At 44.2% G+C, this 5,804-nt stretch overlaps 1 long non-coding RNA gene across 1 annotated transcript in view; it reads left to right on the top strand.

Annotated features, from left to right (window-relative positions):
* The window catches only part of LOC121013669 (uncharacterized), a 7,610-nt gene continuing 1,806 nt past the window's right edge, over window positions 1-5,804 (top strand). The window contains exons 1-2 of the long non-coding RNA XR_005782832.1: window positions 1-561; window positions 4,075-4,230. This is a non-coding gene — a long non-coding RNA (uncharacterized LOC121013669). The remainder of the gene's footprint in view (window positions 562-4,074; window positions 4,231-5,804) is intronic.

The following is a 5,804-nucleotide window of genomic DNA, read 5'->3' as shown; positions in this document are numbered from 1 at the left end:
CTCCGGCCTTTGTTTACCGTGCACATGGGCCAGCGCCCTTCTCTCAAAAACAGGAAAATTGTATTGTTTTGGATGAGAGGCTAATGGGGACTTTGGAAGGAAGCTAGCTAAGGGTGTGTAGGAGCTGCTGCACAGGAGGGGTCAAGAGCTGGGGGAGAGTGGCCAGATTTCAGAAGGTCACTTTGGTTTAGGAAGTGAAGCTTTGTGGGAGGGGGGAAAGGTGAGCATATGCGTAGCCAGCCATGTCAGCCCGGTCCGATTTCATGGTGGTGATTACTGAGTGATTTCTGGATTAGCCTTTCACACGTGCAGGTTCATTGAGCACTGGCCACTTCCTTCTCCTTGTTTTCTTTGCTTTTGAAACTTTTGCCCCACTCACTCAGGAAGATTTGCATGCAGACATTTTTAGGTTGGCAGGGAACGACAGCTTCTCAGAAAATGTGTGGCACCGTGCGGTAAGGTGATATTAGACCGAGGCACAAGGCTCGCATTCACCTTGGGATGAACCTAGTGAGCACGAAGTACAGAGAATGCCCAGCAAGGCCAGGACCGGTGAGACCTGTGAGTTATTCGTTTAGGGTACAAAACTTCTGGGGTGCCAAAACGCTTAGGAATCAAGATAAATCGTATTCTTGAACAGTATTTTAAAAACTCAAATTGACAAACTGTGACCCATGAGCTGGCCACCTGTTTCTCTGAATGAAGTTTTGGTGAGAAAATTGAGTCATGTCTATGGACCAAGGAAGAAGACAAATTCTGTTCTAGAAAGGGCTCAGCTTCCAACTTAATCCAGAAATAAGCCAGAAAAGATTTATTTTCTTTGTGGATCTGTGGAAAACTGAAAAGAGACCCTACTTCTGTGACCATTTAGAATCAGAGCAGAAGGCGAAGGCAGGGCAGAATTGGACGGCCTGCTTTTACACCAGTTGGCATGATGGTCAATTACTTGTAAATATAATGTGGGTTCTGTGTCCCACCTTACGAAATTCTCTTTCATGTTGATCTTCTCTTGAAAATTTTTTAATGTCTATTTATTTTGAGAGAGAGAGAGAGAGAAGAGACTGAGTGTGAGCAGGGGAGGGGCAGAGAGAGAGGGAGACACAGAATCCGAAGCAGGCTCCAGGCTCTGAGCTGTCAGCACAGAGCCCCGTGCGGGGCTCAAACTCACGAACTGTGAGATCACGACCTGAGCCGAAGTCGGACGCTTAACCGACTGAGCCACCAGATGCCCCATGATCTTCTTTTGCAAACAGTGACAACCCAGCAGCCATGAGCATCCACGGTGCTCTGATTATTGTCTCTATGTACCATCCCACCAAATAACCCAACTATGTTGGGAGAAGTGGCTGATTCTGGGGCTCAGGCAGAAGCTCCAGGAGATGTAATGTGAAAGTGGAAAGCAAGGAAGTGAACGAACACGCCAAGAGTTAGGCCTAATGGGTATGGGAGCCCCCCTGAAGAGGTCTCCGCTAGCTCAGGGTTTCTTATCCTCAGCACTATTTACATTCGGAGCCAAAAAATCCTCTGCAACAGGGACTCTTCTGTGCATCGTGCAGTGGTAACCCTATCCACTAGATATCCAGTCACGGAAATCAGCAATATCTACAGACACTGCTAAATGTCCCCTGGGGATCAAAACTGCCCTTGGCTAGGGGCGCCTGGGTGGCGCAGTCGGTTAAGCGTCCGACTTCAGCCAGGTCATGATCTCGCGGTCCGTGAGTTCGAGCCCCGCGTCGGGCTCTGGGCTGATGGCTCAGAGCCTGGAGCCTGTTTCCGATTCTGTGTCTCCCTCTCTCTCTGCCCCTCGCCCGTTCATGCTCTGTCTCTCTCTGTCCCAAAAATAAATAAACGTTGAAAAAAAAAATTAAAAAAAAACTGCCCTTGGCTGAGAACGATTGCACTAGCCCAAGATGGGACAATCTGAGCACCAACATTTCAGAAACGGAAGTAAATTGAAACACAATACATAAAAATCCACAAGTTTATAATATCTCTTCAGTACTAAACAACAGTCACCTCTGATTTTTGTTATGTCGTCCTATCTATTCTCTTTGTTCCTTCCCTTACAAACTCTTTAGATAGATGTGGGAGCTTCTGGAAATTTCTTTATCCCTGCCTTGTGTTCTGGAAGCGTCCCTTAGCCAAATGTTCCGGCTCATTAATTTAATATTCATCTGTGCCCGTTTAGATACTCAGCTCAATTTTTAAGGAATGGTGATTATATTTTTAATAATCCAGAAGTCTGATTATCTCTTTCACACGGCTGCTTTTCTGTTTTATGGCTGCAATAATCATCCCAGCGAATAAAGTGCTGATGATCGGGGCCAGCTTTTAGGGTGTGCAGGTAGATGATCTTGGTGTGGGAGGTTCCTCTCTACAGCATATGAGATCTGGAAACCTCTCATATCAGAAGCATCTGGTGCTTTCCTCTTCTTGTCACCTCTTCCCACCCTGTTCCTATTATTGTATATGTAGATTTATCAAGTTCTACTCTCATTCTATGTCCAGAGTCAGCCCTTCTGATAGGCTAGTCCCCAGGTTCTCTTCCTTCCTTCCTTTCCTTCCTTTTCTTCCTTTCCTTTCTGACTTTAAAAAATTTTTTTCCATTTATTTATTTTTTGAGAGACATAGAGAGACAGAGCACAAGTTGGGGAGAGGCACAGAGAGAAGGGGACACAGAATCCGAAGCAGGGTCCAGGCTCCAAGCTGTCAGCACAGAGCCCGGCGTGGGGCTCGAACTCACAAACCGTGAGGTCATGACCTGAGCCGAAGTCGGACGCTTAACCGACTGAGCCACCCAGGTGCCCCGTTTCCTTACTTTTTTAGAGAGAGAATGCACAGGCAGGGGAGAAGGGCAGAGGGAGAGAGAGAGAGAGAGAGAGAGAGAGAGAGAGAGAGAGAGAATCCCAAGCAGGCTCCACACTCAGCTTGAAACCTAACATGGAGCTCGACCCCATGATCCTGGGATGGTGAACTGAGCTAAAATCGAGAGTCACTCAACCAACTGAACCACCCAGGCACCCCCAGGCTCACTGTCTAAAACAGTTACAAGGCTTTAACATGGAAGCAAACACCCCTGTTGTCAGAACGTCAGCATATGAAGGACATGGTCAGATCATGACCGGCTCCTGAGTTCATAATGCAATCTTTTAATTTACTGACCAGCTTATGATTGACAAGGACCCGCCCTACATGCTACAGGTTAACCTTGATCTTGAAGTTCCTCCAGTTAGTGTACAAATAGCTCTTACCTTTGCGGTATCCTTTGGCTTTTTAAAAAGTCTTTATTGCTCTGTCAATCCAATTTTCTTCATTTCATTTTCTAGGAAATCCTCACATTTTCTGATCTTCCATTCTAACTCTTCTTGTGTGACGTTTCAGTAGAATTTGGGGAGGGACAAAAAGCATACAGATGTTCTCAGCCTGCCAATCTGACCCTACCGTTTTTCAGAGTATACGATGACGTGAGTGGGCATTATTTACACAATTAGGATAAAACCATATATGTGATTTTGTATTTCACTGTCTTCACTAGAACAACATGTGCTTTTTGAAAACATTATTTTTATGATTGCACACTCAAGGATGAGCCTTTATAGACCATCCAGTTGGAGTATAATTGCTAATTTTCTTTTATTTCTTCAGCACTGAATAATAAGGTCCTTGAGGACAGAGAAATATGTCATCCTGAAGACTAAAATGTCTGCCATGTGGCAGCTCAATAAGTGATCCTGACTCACTCTGATTTTTTTTTTTTTTTCAGCTGAGTCATCAGAATCAAGGCAAAGACTTGGGATAGGAGATGGAGGGGCACGCAGGAAAGAAGGTTCATTTGGGAGCAGAGAAGACCAATCTAGGCATTCCTGTCTTCTGACTTGATTTCCCCTCTTCTACTTTTTGGTGCTATTGCAGAAGTGGATCCTTAGTCGGGCTGGGAAATACGGATGTTCAGATTTTCCTTCCTCTTATTAAAGCCCTAGAAATAGGAAGGTGCCCTTGGCACACCATGTTTCTTTCGGCACACATCAAAATACGCATAAAGTATTTCAGAGGGGATGTGTTTCTACATTACAGGTGTATGAAAAAGTCTAAAGATGGTGTTCATCTACCCAGGTTGCTATTTACTGCCTCAGAAGGATGAGTCATTCTCTGTTTACACTGAGGGACTGAAGTTATGTCTGTTTGCAGCCAGCAGTGTAACCAAGTCGTGAGGATGCCATGACAGTAACTGTGAGCTATCCTGGGATTGTGACATGCACAGTGTTAGAAACCTTTATTTCAGTGTATTGGGATGAATAGTTCAGTACGCTTGACCAAGTGTTGGAAATCAAGATTAAAAAGCAAAAGGCAACAATTACTCTGGGTTCATCATCAAACCCAGGACGATTTTTCAAACTTTATAAATATAGAGATTCTTAAAAGCAGATGATTCCCATTTCCTATCCACACACACACACACACACACACACACACACAAAACCTGGAAGACAAATCCAGGGTCTTATTTTTTTTCCTCTTTCTTTTTATCAGTGCCTCTATTTCTTTAAAATGAGTCACTGGTGTGTAGCACAGGGGAAAAATGAATAATTCCTTAAAAATAGTCCTATTTTCCAATGAGAAGCTGAGATTTAGACATAAATTACTATCTCAAAACATAGAGTAGTCTCACAGGCTTTTAAAAACAGTCAATAAGGGCCCAAATTTGTTCATATTTTGAAAGATGTATGGAAGAAGGACGGAAGGGACATTTTGCCACTGACCTGCGGGACGGGAATAATTCAGGTGAAATTGAAATCTGTATGATTTCTAACATTTCTCGCTTTTCACATGGCCTGACTTGAAAAACTTATCTAAAAAAACCTGTCATTATCACGTATTGAGTTCCGTGTGCCAGGTACCATTGGTTTGCTTTCTTTAATTCTCACAACACTGTGAGATAAATATAAGCTCCAACTGGGACTGGAGGATGCTGAGTTCTGGGAGGAGCAGCGACCGAGGTCACTTTACAGCCAGTCGGCAAACCGACGGCTAACTATCCAGTCTTCATCTTACCTCACAGTGCCTCTCTTGACAGCTGACTTTAAGGCTGGAAATTTTACTTGATTAGCTTACAACAGATAAAATTACTAATTGCTGTTTCCAGTGGATGTCAGAAAATTGTAGACTTGCAGTATTTCTTCATCACCTACCGTTTACAAATATCTCACTCGGGACGGGCTAGGCTTTGCTTCAGAGCAACCAACCCTAGATGTCACTGAGTTTAAATAACAAAAGTGCATTTCTTCGTTCACTCAACATATCCGTCATGGGGCAGCTGGGGCTCTGTTATAAGTTGACATTACCCCAGCCGAGGGAGGAGCTATTGTCCAGAACATTAATGGTCACAATGGCCAAGAGAAAAGACCACACTGATTGTGATTAGAATTTCGGCCCAGAAGCGTCACGCACCATTTTACGTACGATTCATTGGTGGTGATTGGCTACACGTCCCTAATCAACCATAGGGGTCCAAGAAGTACAAACCGGTCAGGCCCAGAAGATTCTAATAGGCAGAAATATTTGGTGAGCAACACTAACTGTGTCTCACTGGGCACGCAGCTAGGTGCTGGGGGGAACACAAAACATAAGATGTGGTCTTTGTTCTTAGAGAGCTTACCGTTGAGGCAGGGGGGGGTGGGGTGGGGGGAAAGGAACCGTAATGCAGAGAAGCATAAGGGCCAGAGTAGTTGGAGCATCATGTTAGAGGAATACAGAGGAAAGAGTTCTTTTTTTTTTTTTTTTAATTTTTTTTTTCAACGTTTATT

The sequence above is a fragment of the Herpailurus yagouaroundi genome, unplaced genomic scaffold (genome assembly GCF_014898765.1).
Source record: "Herpailurus yagouaroundi ecotype Mexico unplaced genomic scaffold, PumYag 199, whole genome shotgun sequence".
NCBI lineage: Eukaryota > Metazoa > Chordata > Mammalia > Carnivora > Felidae > Herpailurus > Herpailurus yagouaroundi.
Note: the sequence above shows the minus strand (reverse complement) of the source record. Positions and strands in the feature narration are given on the sequence as shown.